Source organism: Pithys albifrons, chromosome Z (genome assembly GCF_047495875.1).
Source record: "Pithys albifrons albifrons isolate INPA30051 chromosome Z, PitAlb_v1, whole genome shotgun sequence".
Taxonomy (NCBI): Eukaryota; Metazoa; Chordata; class Aves; order Passeriformes; family Thamnophilidae; genus Pithys; species Pithys albifrons.
The window spans coordinates 47,039,911-47,060,826 of record NC_092497.1 but is presented as its reverse complement, the minus strand read 5'-3'; the positions used below and the strand labels follow the sequence as shown (position 1 = coordinate 47,060,826).

At 38.4% G+C, this 20,916-nt stretch overlaps 1 long non-coding RNA gene across 1 annotated transcript in view; it reads left to right on the top strand.

The window, feature by feature from the left end:
• The window catches only part of LOC139684697 (uncharacterized), a 24,367-nt gene extending 3,676 nt beyond the window's left edge, over positions 1-20,691 (top strand). The window contains exons 2-4 of the long non-coding RNA XR_011699957.1: positions 10,310-12,399; positions 19,889-20,067; positions 20,355-20,691. This is a non-coding gene — a long non-coding RNA (uncharacterized lncRNA). The remainder of the gene's footprint in view (positions 1-10,309; positions 12,400-19,888; positions 20,068-20,354) is intronic.
• The last annotated feature ends 225 nt before the right edge of the window (positions 20,692-20,916 follow it).

The following is a 20,916-nucleotide window of genomic DNA, read 5'->3' as shown; positions in this document are numbered from 1 at the left end:
TTGCTCACTTTTTTCAAACCAGCAACTGGCAAACCTCTATGGGTTTTCTATTGGCTGTAAAGTTTGGTTCTGCACTGAATTTGGTGGATGATCATCTGATGCCTCTCCAAGTTAATAACTATCCTTGACTCCTGCAGTTGTCTTGCCTCAACAGTCCATCCTTGGAACACATTCTTCAATCTCATCCTCTTCACTCCCTTCAGCTCTGTTCCCTCACACCCAACTCTTCCTGCCATGTGTTACAGATCTTCTGTGTCACACTGGTCCCTTCCTGCAAATATCATCACTGCTCACTACTCACACTGCCATTAGCTGACTTCCTTGCCCCTCTCAAAATTAAGTCTAGAATGATCTTTCCTCTGCTGTCCTGTGGAGACTGATTTGAGACTGAGTCTGTTTTAGTCCGGAATATTGTTACAATTATGCTTTTATGAGCCTTATCTGAAACAGTATGTTTTCCAAGGGCTTCAGAACTTCAGCACAGATGTTCAGAAAGGAATCAGAAAGTTTGATGTCACGGTCAGTTCTTATGGTAGCCGTAGCACTTTGCCCTCCCTACTTTTTATATAAACATTTTTTCTTCAGTAGAGTGTTTTTTTCACACCCAGATAAATTAAGTGTTTATAACTCAATGGGAATTTTTATGCTTTTTTTGCTTACTCTGTGGGAAGATGACCTTCCCCCAGGAATATTTCTGATATATTTTATTTTCTGCCACTGTTGAAAAAAATATGTGTCTATTGTATGGCATCCCTCAAAAAAAAATTACTTTTTTCCAACATAAAATGAAAAAAATTGGAGATTTGTGGATTTGTACACCCAGATGAGAAAGCCAGATATTAAATTAATGTAGTAACAATGTTTATAGTTTTTATTGCCCTGTAATAATCTCATACCTCCTGATTGTTTTTCTTTTCATCCCTGTCTATAAAACGTAGCTGCCCGAACCTATTTGAATGTCTACACTTCTAGTATTAGACTAGTGATGTTTTGCCAGGCTCAGTGGAAGAAAAGGCAGTTGTAGGGATGGAATTGTTACTCTGGAGAATATCAATGCCTGACAGCTATCAGATGGGGAACTAGAGACAGCTGAAGTCTTGATTTGACCCAGTAGCTATGTTTGGCATCCTTTCTGCCAGGCTGAATGGAAGGTGTCATTAAATGCAGACTTGCATAGTGGTGACCGTAAAGTTATAGCAGAGCTAAGTTGTGCCATTTCAGGGATTTAACTGTGGTAACACAGGGAGAAGAGAATTGTTACAGTTTTCTCAAATGTAGAGTCCTCGGGGCACACTGTTAACCGAAATGTAATGCTGTTGCTCTCATTCTGTTAGAAACCAGGAAAAAAATCTTCATAAATATCTATATTTTTGTTAAATAAACATCCATAAAATTGAAGATTATTCATAGTATCTTCTCATCTTTCTAATTGAAGTAACTCTGAAAAGTCCAGCATATTGGCTAATCACTGAAGCCCAAGATGAAATGTAAGCATTACTAGGTCATAGCAAGAGGGTTCTTCTCATAGTTTGGTGACTCATTGTGACTGGGCTGTGGTGCAATTGCTATTTCATCATAAAACTGTAATTTCTTGACATGGAACATATTTTGTATTAGTTATTGCTTATTTGTTAATTTAAAATCTCAAAATGCATTTTAATTTTTATTTATGACTGAAATTAAATGCTAGTAAATATTAAAATACAGGTTATGCACTGATTACACTGGACCACAGTCTGGGTTCCTTCTGTTGATTTTGGACAGCAGTTTCTGGAATGAATGTCAAAAAGATCATGGAAAACAGTCCCATTATCCACATAATTTTGCAGGGGCAACGCACCATCTTGAAAACTGTAACATCTATCTGTTTCAAATGTCTGTGGGATTGAAAATGACAAGGGTTTGGCAAAAAAATCTATGGTAATTCTTAGAAAGAGTACAAATCAATGTTCTTTGTATGCAATAACTTCAACTGGGCCAATAAAATAACAAAGAGATGTCTCTAGCTCCAAGACTTTTAATGATCACTTGCAAGCAAGATTTTGCTTTTGTATTCCATCTGATGATCTCAGAAGTTTTTATGGGTAAGTTTTATATCTCATGCGACACAGTTTATAGAAAATATGCAAAGCATTGTCCCACCAGATAGACCTGCCTTCTGTGAGGACTACTGCTTCCAAGTGAGGAATTTAAAAGAGCAAGAGAAATACCTGAGTTCTGGTTGAAGTAGTATGGCAATCCTGCAGGTGGAACATATCTAGCTTTCTGGGCTGGATATGATGTTACAAATACAATGGGAACTACAAAAAGAACCCCATGTAAACAGATAAAATTCCTACTCCTCAGACTCAGTTCACTTTAGGTGTTTTCCACACCTGGTTTATCAGTTAAGTTTTTCTACTGGTGCTCCTGACACCACATCATCAGCAGCTGACTTCCATTTTAAGGAAGCCTATGACTGAATTCAGTGGAAAACCCTGACTCATTAGAGAATTGGATAGAGTTTTAGCCAATGACTCGAAAGGGATGACTGTTTGATATTCCCATAAATCTGAATTGCTGTTGCTTAGCTATGGGAGCACCACTTCAATCTATCTGTCAGTTCATCCTTCCTCTGTTGATGATAGAATTGTCATTCCAATTCCAAGACCTTAGCACTGCATTTTTCCTGATGTCTTTTATGAATTACCCTCTTGGTATTTAAGGATCGCAGAAACCAAATGTTGAGCATAGGGCAAAACTTCTATTGAGTAATTCGGCCATGGTTGTAGAGGCGTTGTTAGGAAGAAGGATCAATAAGCCAGTGTATAAACTGTGCCAGTGGAGGGAGATCACATTTTTCACTCTTGTTTTACCCCCTGTTCCCTAGACACTCCGTTAGAGTCTCTCTAGCTAGGACACAATGCAGAAGACTATCAAGATATGTGGAACTATTTGGTCTGTATGGAAGACTCAGCTCTGACTTTCACTTGAATAACAGAGCTGAGTAGATCTTAACAGTAAAATTTCCACTGCTACCTGTGGGAATTTTACCATAGAAAAGATAACAGGTCTGGGCTTAGCACGTGAGATAGGTCTCTGTTTGCCAGGGGTTCTGTTGACACTGAGGTTCCTAAAGAGAGATAACCATTATGATGGCCAACTGATACTTAACAATGTCCTGTCTAGGCTTGCCTGGATGTGTGATTCACTTGAAATGCTTTTTGCTTTGACTCGATTGTATGGTTTTTGGCACTGACATTTTTAGCAGAGAGATACAGTTGCTGATTTTGAGATCTTTTGAGCATGGAAATAATGCGCCAGTTTTTGGGATCACAAACATAAGCTTGTTTTGCTGCCATGGTGGAAATCTGGCATTGTCATCTTAGAGGTGTTTTTCTTCAGTGTTTGATCCTATATGTAATGAAATTGAAACCAAACATGACAACTTTAAATGGTGCGGCTCAGGGCTGTGGTTCAGGAAGCTGCTGCTGCCTTGGCATCTCTGTACTTCTGACAGTGCTCCAGTCATTATTGAGGAACTTCCTCTCTTTATTCTCTTATACATGTAACTCTTGGCCCTAGATCCAGCCACACATTTATCATGGGAGTCATTGTCTTTGCTCTCATTGAACTACTCACAATCTTACTGAAATGCATGGAGTAAGGGCTCTGAGTCCCTGAAATTCTCTTATAATGTAGCCGTATTTCTTTACCAATCAGAACAACTTGAGAGCTGCCAAGCCAAGTGGCTGATGTACCACTAGTTGTGATTTTCAAAGTCCTGAATTTAGAGAGATTTCTTCTTGAAAAATTAAACAGAATATTGAGAGAATAATTTGGGCAGACTTCACTACACAACTGGGATGTTACACATTCTGATTGATCCTTTGATCCATCTTTCAATTGCCATGCTAAATAAAATTTAGTCTGAGTACTAACATAAGAGATCTATTATTTATTCCTTTACTGTTCAAAGTTTGGTATGATTGACCATTTAGTACCTTGGTTTGCAGGACTATAGTAATTAGAACAGCAAAAGGAAATGCTGACCTTTAAAGCAAAAAATCTGAAAACAGCTGCATCTCCACCTAAAGTGAGACTTTGTGGGCTGCAAAACCACTTTTTGTCATTTTTTGAGCCCTCCCAAGTAGGAATGTTTGAAAGATTCGTCTCACTTTTTCCCGTTGCTTCTCAGGTCTTGCACAGTGCAAAGAAAAAGACAGCATATAAGGCTTCAAAAAGATGAATAGAATCTGGAATAGCAAAGGGAACAGTAGCATGAACAGAGTGGTTGGTCTTCAGGGACAGTCTGTGGCTCTGTTGGACCCTCCTCACCAGTGTCTGGTATAGCAGTGTGTTCCCAGCTCATACATGTTGCCTGCAGCTGTGTGTGTAAAGCTACTACTCTGCAGCTTCAGAGCCACCACGGGCTGTTGGATTTGGAGGAGTGATATCCAAAATTAAATTGTTCCAACAGGTCTTTGGAATCCTAGTTCTGCTCCCAGACACTTTCCTGACTTGGGTACACATTTTGTGCCCAAAAGAGATGTAAGATGGAGTATGTATTTTTTGCCCAGTTTTATGTTGTGTTGTTTCCTCTGAAGTACCGCAGTGATCCTCTTCTGTTTCTTTCATGTATATAATGGTTTTATAAATTTTATATATTTGAAGCAGGTTTTTATTTTTTTATCCCAGATTCAAGACACTGGATTCTGCAAGAACTTTGTTTAGATGGTATTTTTGTTGGACATTTCTTTAAAAGTAATTTATTGATTTCTTTTTCTGTGTACATTACTCAGAATTACACACAACAATGCAGACTGGTGAATGCACCTCTAGGGAAGGTCAAAGACTGTGCAAAAATAAATGCATCCTCTTCTTTCCTGATATACTTAGCCTATTTTTTTATCTGTACACTAGGTATTCCTTATTTTTCCATTTTCCTATATTGCAAGAGGTACAACATTCATTATTTTGCATCCTTTGTTGTAGTGAAATAGAATCTTCCTGTGTAGGTCTGATGAGCAAACTCTGGGTATGGTTTGGTTTGACAGATCTCCGTAATAGTCCATAAGACTATGCAATACTGTGATTGAACTTCATATTTCTGCTCTAATTTATAACATTTTAAGGCATATTCCTTCTCACCTGACAAGTAGGTACACAATAAGCAAGATAGTAATTTTATTTAAAAAAATCAAAATAGGTAAAATTACAGTGCGTCACTCTACTATTCCTTCACACTAAAAACAGGTTGCTTGGATGTGTGAGAATGACTCATGAGAGCATACTGATGCTTAAAAAACCTGACATTACACTTAACCTAATTTATAATAGACATTATTAACAGAGATTTCAGAAGTAATTCAAGTTGCTAAAGGATCCTTTCTAAAAGAAGTCCTGCTATGTGATGTCTGGATCTCTGTTGGACCTGGGTTATATAACTTAGGTCTTTTTCATGCCTCACGTTTATAAATTATTCCTGCAGTGAGATAAAGAAGTCCCTGCAAAATCTTTGGCCTTTGTTGGGCAGTTTGTTCATACTTTCTCATTACTCTGTATGTGAATATGCTGTGACCTATACACAGTGGTGTTTACTCAGCCCACTCTGACATCACCAACTGTTTTATTTTGTCAGTAAAATCCTCTGGAAGCTTGAAATATGCTTCCTTTAATAAGTTGTTTATATCATTTATGATCGTTATCTCATGTGGCTTTTGAAGATTTCTATGCAAATGATAAGTTCCTCTTTCTCAGTGATTATTAGGCATTGAAATAATTTTTAAAGAAGAAAAGGAGGAATATTGACTACCTTGTGATCATGACCTATTTTAAGACTGAACAAAGTGAACATGAAGGAAATTGAAAAAAAATAGATTGAAAAAATGCTGTTCTGTTGCATATCTGCTTGGAAAAAAACACCAAAAACCCCAAACTAAACCAAATAAACCCAACCCCAGCCAAACAAACAAAAATCCCCATAAAACAAACCACAAAATAGAAAGGGGATTTACTTGAACCATTGCTAAAGCCATGAATCAGGAGGAGCATGACAGAAAAGCTGAGTTTTGACATACAAAGTATAAGACCCAGGAATAAGACTTTTGTGTTAGGCAATGTAAGCAAAATAACTGTTTAACTTCAGAAGAAAATTATTTAGAGGCTTATACTTTTTCTCTGAGCTTCCTTCTAGTATCCTGCCAGCCAAATTAACTGAGAGATTTGCAAAACAATCAATAACATGAGGCTTAGGTAAGTAGAAATGCATAATTTATAAACAATGCTCTATTAGTAAGCAGTAGTTAGAGACGCATAGGCTAATATCAACTTTGTTTGAAGTCAGAAAGATTTATCTCTGTGTTAGTCAATACATAACAGGATCAGCCCTTTGTAGCATGCAGCTTTGATGCTGCACAGATTTATCTTTGAGACTGTTTCTACTTAACTGTAATTAAAATTCAGAAAAGCAATATTCCTTACAGTTAGGTAAAATGTAGTGTATATCTTTGTTTTAAACCAACAAAAAGTGCATTAGAATTCCATAAATACCATGGCAATGTGAAAATAAATTCATTTCTTACGTTGTTAGAGATTTTTCCACTGGTTTCTGGAAAAAGCAATTTATAGCATTCATGTGCTCAGGCATGTGTTCAGAAAGGTGATTTTCAGTAAGTCAAAGAATTCTGTCTCCTCTCTCATTAGTGAATATGCTTTGCCCTCATTAGGGACAGAAGAACTTCAAGTACTCTGAAATTTATGCATGAGACATTTTCAGGACCAAAGTATCATTTTGCAAAGAGATTTTCCGTAAACCTCAAAACCTGAAAAAGTAAAAATTTGCATTCATATTTGAAAGGTCCTTAGTGTTGAACATGACTCAAAAGAAAATAAAGATGGGGAGAATTGGCTTTGAAAGAAATTCAGAATCAACTAAGAAGAGTTTTGTGGGTTTACCAAGCCTAGTTCTACCAAACAGTGTATTCTGGACAATTAAAAAGTTCATAGTTGTCCTGTGGAGGTGATTGAGAGGAAGGGTGCTTTTTGTTTGAATATGACAGATTTAAAAAAATGAATCATATACATAAAAATATTTATATTTATATTTATATACACAACATAAATTATGCATGAATTTTAATTAATTAAAAAAACATTGTCCTTAGGAGATCAAACATGTGACTTAAGTTGGTTTAATAATCTTGATTTTAGTAGTCAGGAGATAATTTTTACTGTCATATCTCAGTCCAGTAATACATTTATGCACACCTTTGCTCCAATCATGTGCAGATTTGCCTGCAATACATGTTTGCACATTTGCTTCAGTCTGTAGCTTTTACTATTCTTTCCTCAAGATGATTTGCAGCTGCTCATCCAAAGCACTGCACACTAAGACAAACAAGAAGCTATTCCAGACTCTCTTACCCTCTTCTTATTTACACATTTCCAACATGAATGAAGTTTGCCATGAGGATGGTTGGAGGAGAACCTGATAATCGCTGTAGATTTTGAAATTCTCTGTAGTCACCAGATTCTAATGCAACAATATACCTACTGGTAAAAATCCTATTAAAAGCTATTCAATAGAAATCCAGAAAATTGTATGTAAAGGCATCAATTTATTGTCTACTTCTCAAGACACTAACCAGCAGTTTTAAAAAGCTCTTAGCCAAAAATGGAAAACTTTCTTTTAATTTCCCCTTTTTTCTCTCCCCTTGGCCACAGGGAATTGGCAGCCACTAGAGACATCCTGTGAACTTGCCCCTGACTGTGTATCAGATGTTTTCAGTGGAAGGCTAGGTGAAGATGTGGGCATTTTTGGTCTCCAGCATGCCTGGCAACCCAGCTTGGGGATTGCCATTTGCAATGGCAGGGAACATGCCAGCTATTGCAGATCTGTACTTGCAGGAGGAGCACTAGAGCTGTGAGGCAGCACCCTGACATCAAGCTCCTGGCTGGCACCCAGGCATTGTGAGTAATCCTCCAGTGGGAGAAACATTCCTGCTGAAGGGAGCCATCTCCCACTTCTCAAGCCCTCAGCAAAACACCCAAAATGAGCAGCGTTTCCATGGGAAGAATTAGGGGCTTATCAGGCATATGAGGCTCTCAAGACTTGTCTTCTGGAGGATTTTGAGAAGTAAGCATCACATATGCTTAAGCAGAATGGGAGGACTTCCTCTCATGTGAAGGATTGTAGATCTTCTGGCCCCTCTTGGCTTGCTGGACCCTGAGCTGATTTCCAGTCCCAGCAGAGTGTAAAAGGCATTCCCATTTCTCCTTGGTACCAGGATGACAGCACAGAAGTGTAATCAGCTTCCCAGTGCTCACCAGCAATGTCACCGTGGTGGTTTGTGGGCACAGGCAAGGGCAGGCTCAGCAGTGGCCATGATGACCCCACGTCACCTGAAGCCAAGCCCAGCAACTGTGAGGTACATGGGGCAAACCTCAGGGCCATGTGCTCCAAAGGTGAGCAAGCAATTCAGCCACGCCATCACCTATCCTTATGCCTGCAAGGAAAACTAATTTTCCATATATTCTTTATTCCATTGCCAGTCCTCTGAATCACCATGTCCTGCCCTGCGTGCCCCTCACTTGAATGCACACCTAGCTTGCCTAATGCTTTTTAAAAGATGAAAAAAATCAAGTTTGCTGCCTACAGATATTTTGGGTTATCCCTGCTTTTGCCTTCTTCATTGGACAAAGCACACAGTAGTGCTGAAACACAAACATATGACAACTTTCTTGATCTTGATGCTAATATGTTCATACTAAGTGAAGAAATAATTTCAAAATACCAGGAAAGCAATTAAAAGAAAAACCCCAAATTTGACATGCAATAAATAATTTAGCACCTCACCCTAATGCAACCTGCAACATCTTCAGTCATGTTATGGATGTACATTCATCAGTTTTTTGTGGTGCTTTGCATAAATTTCATTACTAGGAACAGAGTAATATTAAAACACACACATAGACACAATTTTCTGGCTTTTCAGTTCATTATGAAATACTTCACCTCTGGGCAGATGACTAATGTGCTGTTAAATTTCTCTATCCTTGAGTTGTGTCATAGCCAAAAAAAGGGTGCAGTCACTCGTAATCTTTATTAAATGAGCAGAATATACCTACTCAGTGAAAATGCTGTTGTATGACTCTAATTAGTGTCCTGCAGCATATTTTAGGTCATTTAGCTTCAAGCTGTAGAGCCACAATAATTAATCCCTATTGAAGACTGGGAGAAATCCTCATTATAACCCTGTCTGAGTAGTTTGTGAGCCATTAGTCAGAAGATTTAAATTTCTGCTAAGTGGAAGGAAAACTTGGCCTGCATGTTATATTTTGGTAGTTTTGTTTGACCTGAAGCATTGTTCACTGTCATGAAAAGGTAGTTGATCGTGTTTAGTAATAAAAGAGAAGTCTGCACAGTTGTATCCCAGTGCAAGCCAAATTTTGGCACCCAGTTCAGATCCTCTCTCTACCAGGGACCCCTCATTTACCTTCCCTTATTTTCATGGATCTTGGTTTTCATATATGTAAACCAGGATAATTTAATTGATTTTTTCACTGCTTCCACTTGTAGTGGATTGTGTGAGCCCAACCTGCAGAGGCTGATGTGGTGTCCCTCTTCAGCTCTGGGGCTGTGCCCGGAACTGGGGAGTCTGATTGCTACTGAAGTGTTAAGGTGCTGCAGTGCTGCAGCTGATTTCTCTTACTTATACTTCAGCAAGGGATAAAACCAGTGATGAGTCTTTGGTGTAGCAGGTCACTGCTGTGAACTATGATGTTGGTGTATCTGGGGTTGCAGTGAACTCTAGTAAAACATTTGTGTAGGAAAATGGAATTTGGAGGAAATTTTTAGCTTCAGTTGTTTTGTTATAAAATTGTAATCTTCCATGGATTAATCTTTAACAGAACAGACATTAAATCTTAATTGTTTCTTATTTTATTAATTCTGTCTAAAACTAGACATAAACTCCTTTTTTTTCCTTTTAAACTGAGAGGCAAAAACATGAAGCCACTATGAGTCATACATAGAAAATCCAAATGGCTTATATAATATACAGTATGTCAGGAAGTCTTTCATGACCATAATTAAGAATAGCCTATAGAAAACACTTCACCTTACTGACCATTAAAATTTCTCTACAAAATACTAGATGAGTTAAGCTAGTAATTTCAACAGGAAAAGAATTTTCTCTGATAACTTGCAATGAAGAAATTCCTTCTTTTTCGTGATAACTTCTTTGTCTACTCTTAAAGCTGTTTCTATTAAATGTTGCTGAGTGACTCAAAGGCATTTAAAAGAACACAAATCTATTTCCCCATACAGGACCAAGCTTGACAGAAGATCTGGGATATTGTTCTTGCAGTAGCTGACAGTGACAACACTGAAAATTAATTCACCTTATGAGCAAAACCCTTCAGTGTCTTGTTACGAATGCAGAAACATCTGGTTTGTTTGTATTTAGGGATACATTTTCAATTGGGTAAGGCAAGTACTTTTAAACTAAATAAGAAATATTTGGTTAGGGTTTTTTTATGTTTGTAGTTTTTTTCCAAGCTTGCACTTATTGAAAGAAACTTATACTATTATAGACTTTTTGTTTGTTTGTTTTTTGTAATTAACAGGTTCCTTATTCTCTACTTGGGATATATTCTATTGATAATGCTGTAAAATCTAGGAATTCTAGTAAATCCTAGTTTTCTAGTAACTCTAATGATATAATGTGTAAATTCTAGTAATTCTTAGGAATGTCTATTGCAGCAAATGAACAATATGAAAGCTAAATTTTAAACCTTTTAAAGAAAGAATATTTATTTCTCTGAATATCTTCACCAGTAAGAACACCTTCCTTTACTCTTACTTATTTTGGACACTGGATTACTGTAGAAGAATGTCAACTGATAAACTAATTCTCAGCATGAACAAAGGAAAAACTATCAGAATGATAATGCATCAAGAGCGTTTTTTACAATGCTCTTCAAGATGCACATTTGTGTCATTTATGACTTGAATCTCTGACTCTTACCTTTAGCCTTACAGTGCTATGCAATAGGTAATTTTCTGTACAGTAACATTTCTCATCTAATTCCTAATGCAGATCTTTAAAGAACTTTAAAAGTGTCTAAATACTCACTGGAAAAATAAAGAAATACGACTGTGACCGGAATTTATCTGAGAGAAAGATTGTCTTGCCACAGCTATTCTACTAACAAAAGGCAAACTCCATCTCTTTCTCATTATGATTGTCACAACTGTGAAAATTCTTACAGTGTAACTATTTTAATTTATTTTTGTGTTTTTCATTAACTTGCAACTTTGTTCAAAACAGATAAAATCAGAAAAAAACACAACTAACAAAAAGTCACAAGCACTATGTGGATCAAAACAAATATTTCAAACCCTTTTCTATGCAAATCACCTGGTCTTAAGAATTGTTAGTACATTTCAGTGAATAAAAATTAGGGTTCTACAAATAAGGGTTATTTCATAACGCCAGACTACAGACAAAGACAACAGGAGAGCAACCATCCAGTAGTACTGTTTTTATTAAATAATAAACCAGCAACTCAGAAGCACATTAGCAAAAAATTGTTAATAATTTAGATGTCAAGCTGACACATATTAGACTAACTTTCTTACCCCTAAAATTTGTGAGTCTGTACAGGTCTCACAGTATGATTCAGATCTCATAATTTAAGAAAACAAACTTAATCAGAGGTGTTCATTAAATAACAATTCTGATACAGAGATAATTTAGAATTACTAATTAAAGACCTGCTTTCTTTTCCTCTACCATTCTGTGAAAAGTTCTCCAAAGCTGTAATTTGCAAACTAAATCATGTGATCCAAATCAGTGTTCCAGACACTTAATTGCTTGGTGATGTGCTCTTCTCGAAGAAATCATGGAAATTTCCATGACAATTGAGGATGTATGGTCTTTTTTTTAACTATCTTTTTATTTAAGATGTTGATAACTTCATTTTCTCTATAGTTTAAAAAAAGAAATGAACTAAAATCAGGAAAGGCTTTGAATTTGGAATATATTGAAATTATACATGCTTAAAGTTGTGCATTTGCAAGCATCTCTCAGGAGTAAGATGGTCTTCAGGTTAAGTACAGCAAAGTATCCAAATGCACCCTCATTTCTCTCCCTGTTTGTCAGACGACAGAAACACATGCTCTACCTGAAGGTATTGCTGTAATTTTGTACAACTATTTTTATTTTGCTTTCCCCTCCTTCCCTCCTTGTTTATACATGAAAAATTAGTGAAGACTCAGTTTACAAGTTTTCCTTATTTCTTCCTGATGCAGGTAATTTCTGCAGCCATGTTAAGAACAAAATAACATTTTATATTAGGTGTTGATGTGAATGGACATGGCTTCTGTCTGTCTTTGGGAAGCTCCATCACAAAAAGGTTAGTTGATAATCTCATTGGTTAAAAAATGCTGAATGTATTTAACATATTTTCATTTACAAAGATATAATTTTTCCATGGAAAATGTTAGATTTAAAGTCAGCTTCTAGCACTGTCCTGAATTTCCAGGTAGTGTATTGATTTCCATGAAGAGAATGGCAACATAATAAGGAGCAATACCAAATCTCCTCATGAAGCATTTAAGGCTGCAAATCAGGCTGAGTGCAGCACATAATCCTTAATGATAAGGAAAATTATAAACAGGAAAGACTCCATTCTTGTTTAAAAAATCCCATAATCCTATTTTCAGAACAGATTTCTGGGATTTACATCAGGGTTTCTAGTTCACTCAAGAACAGTGCTGGGGATTTCTTGTTGAAAGGATATAAGTTTCTTGTGGTTAATTCACTGTTTTTCTGTTTGTCTGTTTTGTTTTCATTTATTTTGGCTTGGTTTAGGTGAGTTTTTTTTCAAGTTTCTAGCATTATTATCATTACAGAAATATAACAGATATTATGTGACATATCTTTTATGACACCACCCAGGTATTAATGAGAAGAGGGGGAAAAAATCAATGAGACTCACATTTGAACTAAAGTTGAATCTCTATTACAGAATTCCTTTACATGCTCAGATGCACACCAGTTTTCTGGCTGTTTGTTCCTATCATTCTGTTTCCCAAATGGAAGAGCTAAGAAAAAGTGGCACAGAAACTACACAGTTTCTGTACTTTTCCAGAAGTTTCTCTTTGTTTTAGTGCCTCTAATTCATAGTTTCTTTTTATGATTTGTGATTGACTACTTGTACACTCTGGATTTTCATAAATTGCTTAGGTACCCACAGTTTGAGTTTAGCAAGTCCTTAGAAATTTTACTAGCTATTTAGTTTTATTAATTTAGCTTCCAGTTGGTAGCAGTGAGTCTTTTCCCAAGAGTGGGACTTGAATTCCATGTGAGGGGATTTCTGCAGCTTTTCCAGTTTTCAGAAAAGTTTTTTCAGAGAAAATACTGCTATGGGATGCAGGGGTTTAAGGCTGACAGATCCTCAGCCTTGCAGCAGCTTGGGTGTTATGCTGATTTTCACACCCTGCCCCATATCTCAGAGCCATTTAGCATCTACATAGCACAACTCTGCTAGGCCATTGTTATTAATCTTATATTTGTCTATTCTGGAGAGTTTTTAAAACCAGCATTTTCAGACCTGTGGCTTTGTATAGTAGCAGGGCTGCTCTTATCTGACTGCTCTAACATGTCTTGATGACATCAGGGACAAGCTGAAGGCCAGGAGCAATGTCTCTCCTCCATGCCTGTTCTCTGGGCAGTCTAAATCCAAATTAAGCACGGTGCAGAGACATTAGACTGGAAAACCATGAAAGTGAGTTATCCTCCCATAGTCATTCTGAGTGCTTTACAGCTTGTATTCCATGTATACTTCTTAGCTAGAGGTAAAGGCACAGGCAAAAACTCACCGACTTCATGGCTCAATGTCTCCATTACCTTTACAAGACAGGTGACATGAAGACATTTGCAAGAAGTAATTAATATATTACCATATGGAAAATCCCAAGAATTTTGAGTCATGAACGGAATGGTTACATAGGCTCTGCATAGGACAAACCACTTTCATATCTGTTATAGTTTTGAAATCTTTCATGGAATTTTTTCTTTCCTACCAACACAGAAGTTTGGGAGCTAATGCCCAACCCTCCACTACCAGCTAAAAAAAGGGTGGTCAATTGCTTTTCATTCCAACGCGATCACTGAGGAGCTGGGGCAGGGGCAGGGAGAGGTTTTCTCCAGGTTTTTTGACACTCTTTGCTGCTCCAGCTGCAGTGTTGGGGAAAGCCCTGTTTGCTGGGAGGGTGGAGGCACTTGGAATTCCCTTTGGTTCAGGCCCCCTATCAACTCCATGTGACTGATGCAGTCCTTTGGAGAGAGAGTGAGTGACCGCTACCTTGGATGTGCCACAGACTTTCCCAAGGGCCAATTTCACCTACAGAGGAATGGACAAAAACCACCCCCACCCCCCACTCCAGTGCTTTTCTTTGAACAAAGGATGAGGAAGCAGTCTCTACTCTGCCCACGGGAAAGGTTCCATCGTGTCCCTTGTGGCCGTCATTTCCATGTGAGTTAGCCAACGAGCCAGCGTCTCTCCCTGCCCTTTGTCTTCGCTTTGCCAGAAACCGGGGGAGTGACCCTCGTGGCCACAGCCACAGCCATAAATAGAACTGCACCGAAAGGAGCAGAGACAGAACTTAACTCATTTAAAAGTTTTGGTTACAGTGTTGCTGTTTGTTTTGTGCTGGTTTTGGTTTTAAATATATATACATATAGTATTTAAGAACTGTTATTCTTTTCTATACATTTGATGATTAAAGTATATTAATTTCAAACACTGTGGTGGTTTTTTTGGAAAGAGGCCCCCTGCTAAGTCCAGACTGACTTCTCAGTTTTCTTCTAAAATAAGAGAGTATGCATTGCAAAATTACCTGAAAATGTTTAAGAATGGTACCATGCCCTGAAAAAAACCTTTCCCAACTAGCTCTGAAATTTCTAGCACTAATACAAAGATGATAGGATTAATGATATCAAACCATCTCCTGTTTTATATGAACAGTGACAAACTCCTAAGTACTACTGGAGAAGCACCTTTATTAGATATGACATGACCAGACTAGTTTTTCTATTGTAACTCCAGATTAAAGCATTTCTTGCCACCATATTTTTTTAAAATAATCCTCTCTGGCTGACTCATAACAGCTGTTAAATAACTAGATATTTGGCTTAAGATGAACTCAACCTATAAATTTAAAAGTGCTATAATAACCAGCTCCTTTTTGCAGAGCAAACTGCTTCTGTCAACATGTGAATGCTTTATGCTGACCTCACTGTCTGTCTCTGATCAAACCGAACTAACACCATAGCTGACAAAAGATTATAATAATGGTGATTAGATACTTCTGATGAATTATGGAGGAGGACAGAGAGCACACAATAGAGAGACCACATAGAAGTGATTGGCACTGGACTGGGGAAAGATGGAAAGATTGCAATAATGTTTTTGACATGTCTGAAAAAATGTACACATGCCTTGTTTTTCATTTTCTTTGCCCCCTTTGTCAGTTATCTAGCAGTCTCTTCCCACAACTGTGCATAAAGTAGTAGCCTTGTTATGGGTGTAATGGTGCTTTCATCATTTTTCTCTCCCTTGTTAGAGGTACTGATTTCTCAGAAACTTATCAACAGTAATACTAACAGGTGTTCTTGCTGCAGGTTGACTTTCTCTGATGGGAGAGGCTGACACCTAGAGATGTAAAATGACTTGCCCAAACTCATGTAGCACAGATCCAGTCTTTTTATTCACATCTCCCTCCTAATTTAGATCACAAGGAGTCCTCATGCCTTTTTTTCGGAATGAGGAAACAACATGTGCACATAAAGGCTTTTATTAAAACAAATCTATGTAAAAACAAGAAATAAAGAGGCCTTTTTTTCCTCTTGGTGAAAAATTAACTCACTTCCTTATCTCATATTGTCTTGGTTCAGTTTGCACTGGCCCTAAGGTGACCTTTAACCTTTGCAGTGATATTTAAAAAGACGTCATTTATTGTTGGAATTCAGTCTAGGAAATGAGATGTTTTTTCCTTGTGAACAGATTTCATGACAATTGAAGTACAATTTTAAACTGAATTATCAATTTTAAAGATTACAGGCACATTTCTGAAACATTTTAAAAAGACATTCATCTTTCAGTTTGTGAAAAATGCGTTAGGACTTCAAGGTTAATGATGTGAGTAACGTGTCATCTTGGTGCAGACTTGAATTCATAAGATAGCAATTCATATCCAGAAATTAAAATGCTCAGTTTTGTTCTACCCACAGTACATGTGGGAGCACCAGTGGTTGTAGGCAGTGGTTGTTTCAAAATATGTAAGTCCTTTTTGCTTTGACTTATATTTGTGTTGTCAGGGAGCCTAAGGGAGCTTAGTTGTACTGCATTCTGTGCAAACATGGAATGAAATAACAGCCTTTTAAAGGCCTGACAAGGCACAATTTACAATAAGGTAATTACATAGATGCAGCTGTTGTGCTACTGGTGTGAACCATGTAATAGTATATCTCACTGATGTAATTTGCTGATCTCCTTTGAGTGTAAAAGGCAATGGCAGAGGAAGTCTGAAGATGTTCACCTGAACATGAAATGGAGGAAACTTTGGTACTGTGAACTGCTCTGCAGTATCAATCATCTTCCCAATAGAAAAAGAGAGGTAGAGACTGGAACATGAAAAGCCTTGACAGTGACAAGAAGTCATCTGTATTTGGTGAGAAAGAGGAGGGAAGCAATGCCATCATGAAAAGAGTGAAGTCATCTAAGCTGCAAAATAAGAAAGCTGTCTTTCATAGCAGCAAAAAAGGAATGGAAAAGGTTGATATAATCCCTTACTTACGAGAGTCAGGGATGATAATGTGATGAACATGTGGGATTTGTAGAGCTGAAGAAATGAAATAGCCATATCCTTGAGAAAGACAGTAAGACCGTCAATTCAATATTGCAGATGGAGAGTCTGCAAGGCAAGTAAGCATAAAGAAAAAGTCTGCCAAGACAGGGCAGGGTGATGGCTCAAAACATAATAAAGAGATCTGAGAGAGAAAGGACAAGATTTTATTTGTCGGAATGAAAGTGGCCTAGAGTAGCCTTGTCTCTCTCAAGTAGCCTTGTCTTTGTGTAATCTTGAGGATTAAATAGGCATATCTCACATAATATTTAAAGAAATAAATTCTACAGACCATTATCAGCTCAACTAGTCCCAATCAGATATAACACTCTTTTATTCATTTGAGGACATATGCATAGTAATGCAATACAGGAGCCTGGGGATGACAACTGCAAGATGGTCAGTGATGTTTTAACCAGGGGAAAATTAACCTTAATGTTATTGGAAGCAAAGCTGCTAAACACAGGACATGGTCAAAGTGGTAGTGAGCATGAAGAATTACACCCTGCCCTTGTTCCAAGGAGGCCGTGCATGCAGAGCGATGGATGGCCTCACAGGTACATTGCAACTCTCTGACCTCTTTCTCTCTGCAGCCTCACTTCTTTTAGCTATGCAGACAATGCTTCTGTATACATAGCCTGAGTTCCCTCAGGGAACTGAGCTGAAACCACGCTGCTTAATAACAATCCTGTTTGTTCCTCTCTTTGCCCATTCCTTAATAACCCATTGATCAAACCCAAGTCAAGGCAGCAAGTTCAGAGATGTGTGCTGAGTCAAAGCAGTTCAGAGATGTGTTTCACATAGGCAGAGGAGGGACACTGATGGTGAGACTGTAGAAAGAGGATTACAGACACCAGCCATCACTTGCAGTTGGGCATGTAATGCTTAAGAGACTTCCGTGTTATGCACTGTCCTCTGCCCAGGGCAGGAGCAGGGCTTCCATCAGAACCAGGGGTTTCCCCTCCTGGAAGAGGATGTGATGTGATGTGATGTGATGTGATGTGATGTGATGTGATGTGATGTGATGTGATGTGATGTGATGTGATGTGATGTGATGATGTGATGTGATGATGTGATGTGATGTGATGTGATGTGATGTGATGTGATGTGATGTGATGTGATGTGATGTGATGTGATGTGATGGGCAGGGGCAAGGGGGATTTACTACATCTCACCACACAAAACTGACCACACAAAGCTGCTCCACAGCTGCAGTTTTACAGCAAAAGGAGAGAGTCTCCAGGCTGCTTGGACTCTGCTTCAGGGTTGATATGAATGTTGCAGTGTCCACATGTGGAGTTGTCAGTTAGCCATCAGGAAAAACAAATAGCCCATGCAGTATGGCATCCAAGGGTTTCCAGATGAGGAGAAACAGTTTTCATATAGACTTAAGTCTTCCCATCTTTTGTTCTCTCCCTCTGCACACCTTCATATTCTGCCAAGTATTCCCTCTTAAACAGATCCACCCCTCTGTCACAGACTTAAGTCTAGTAATTGGTTTCACTTTATCTGCAATCATCATGTTACTAAAATCACACACTTGCAGACACCTAGTGAAATATACAAAGATCTCTTCAAAAAATCTTTTGCAGTCAAATATGCAACCAGTTGGCTTATAAATACAAGCCTGAAAAGTGGAATTTTTCAGCCCATTAGTGCCTCACGTTTTGGTTGTATGTAGCAGCTATATTCATATGGACACTGTGGCTTTGGAAGACAGGAGATAGCTAAACTATTGACACCAGAAACACAGGAGGGACTGCCTCAGAGGTCTGAGCCAAGCTCTATGCTGTTCATCACTTGTCTGGCTCAGGAGGCAGTATTAGCTACTGATTCCTGCTCTTCCCTCCACCCTCTCTTTGGAGAATTATGCTCTTTTCCTTAGGCATAAAGCCATGGAAAAAACCCACATATTTTTAGATTTTAAATGTAATTATGAATCAAATTCATATAGATTTTAAAGGTCAGTACTATGTCCAGTGTCTCTCCTCAAAGCCATCCATACCCTCTTCACACTCACTAAACTGAATGTTTTACCTATTTTTCAGCAGTCACAGATATCAGTATACACGTGGTGATGAGAAAGTCAGGTAGAAATAACGTGAGCACATGCATGAACTTCTTGTGAAGGTGAAGTGTAAAAATTGTTCTTTAGAAGAAAAAAAATTTGATATTCATCTTCCTTCTTCCTGAAGGACTTTTTCACAAGACAGCCTGTAAACACCGTCAGGCAACAAATCAGGGAGGGAGTATGTCATGGGCTAGAGAAGTCAGAGGACTGGTGGCAGTGGAGGTTTTAGTAGGCAGTAAATGCACACCTTCCCCCTCCAAAGGAAGAGGTTGCAGACCCTCCTGCCCTCTCACTCTTCCTCCTTGCTCTCTCCCACCCTCTACTCTCCTCACAAGGCTGTCAAACCAATAGGAGAGACTCAAGTAACTTTAGTTTATGCAAAGTCTGTCTTCAAGGACAAAATCTTCACTCTATCAGCTTTTGTTCCCTAGAACTTGACAGGAAAAGGATAAATCTTTTCACAGGTGGCAATGGCAAAAACACAGACCAAAATGTCAACAGTTTTAATTCTTGACACATAGGTATTGCCAATGGCAAACAGAATCTAGAATTTAAATTTATTCCCATAAGTAAATATAATCCAGCAGATAAAGACAACTACTGATGCTTTTAGTGTGTGACATACAACTGTTCAAATGCTGCAAAAGTAAACATCACCAAAAATCAGACATCAATGGAACAAGGCATTGCCAAGTGTGAAGTTATGTGTTGCATTTTATGTGATATGTTTTGTGAAGTAAGAGTAGACTGCCTAATGCTTTCAACATTCGATAGAGAAGCTCAACATCACCAATTCATAGACACTTAGCCATGTCAATTTGAAAATATTCTTTTCAAAAATCAAAAATGTCCTTACTGTTGCTTTTAAAGACTTTGGCTTAGCATCTCTTTACAGCATGCCCTAGCCATTTTTGCTATTCTAGCAGTGCCAAGCACCCTGAAGTTGATGGTTTACTGGGATGAAGCAGCCATGGCCATCCAGTTGCTGTGCCCTGGCAGTGCTTGGGTGGATGTTTCTTGGAAAGATGGCAACAGACATGAAGCCACTCTCTGTTTTGCAGCTGCTGATTGTAATGCCCTTGCTGTAGCAGCCATGACGTGGGTAAGTGTGAGGATTCAGGCCTTTTCTTATGGGTACTGGTGTTCATGGTAAGGACTAAAAGAGTTCTGAGCATGCAGACATGTTTACAAGATGAAACTGTAATTATGCCTAAAATATTTCTGGTTTGATTCACCTTTTTAATTTCTCTTACAAGAATAGGCATAAAATCCAGTTTCACATGCCTTTAAACATTTCTCTCTTTTTTTTTTCCTTTGTAGTGTTGTTTGTCCATAGGCAGAGCACTCTTCTGTTTCATATTTTCTAGATTCTTTTGTGTTTATTTTCAGGCTCCCTTCACTTTGGATGTGAATTCTTCGAACAGGAATTTCTACACTTGCAGCATCTAGTGCATTATTATTTTTGTCTTATTATTTGTATTATATACAAGAAGAGTAAAAGCAGTAAGAATGCAGCAAATCCTAAATGAAACTGTACTAAGCCCTTCAGTGTTCTCTGAGAAGACGGAGAGACTACCTAACTGTTAATAGGGCACCCTCTATGTCCAGGAGAATTGCAAAGGACCACTAGCTACGTCAAGGGTTTTCCATGCTAGCCATGAAATGAAGTTTTCTCAAGCACTCAAAACTGTCAGGAAGTTTAGCCCTCTTCATTATTTAAGAAGGGGAGGGGAGGGGAGGGGAGGGGAGGGGAGGGGAGGGGAGGGGAGGGGAGGGGAGGGGAGGGGAGGGGAGGGGAGGGGAGGGGAGGGGAGGGGAGGGGAGGGGAGGGGAGGGGAGGAGAGGGGAGGGGAGGAGAGGAGAGGGGAGGGGAGGAGAGGAGAGGAGAGGGGAGGGGAGGAGAGGAGAGGAGAGGAGAGGAGAGGAGAGGAGAGGAGAGGAGAGGAGAGGA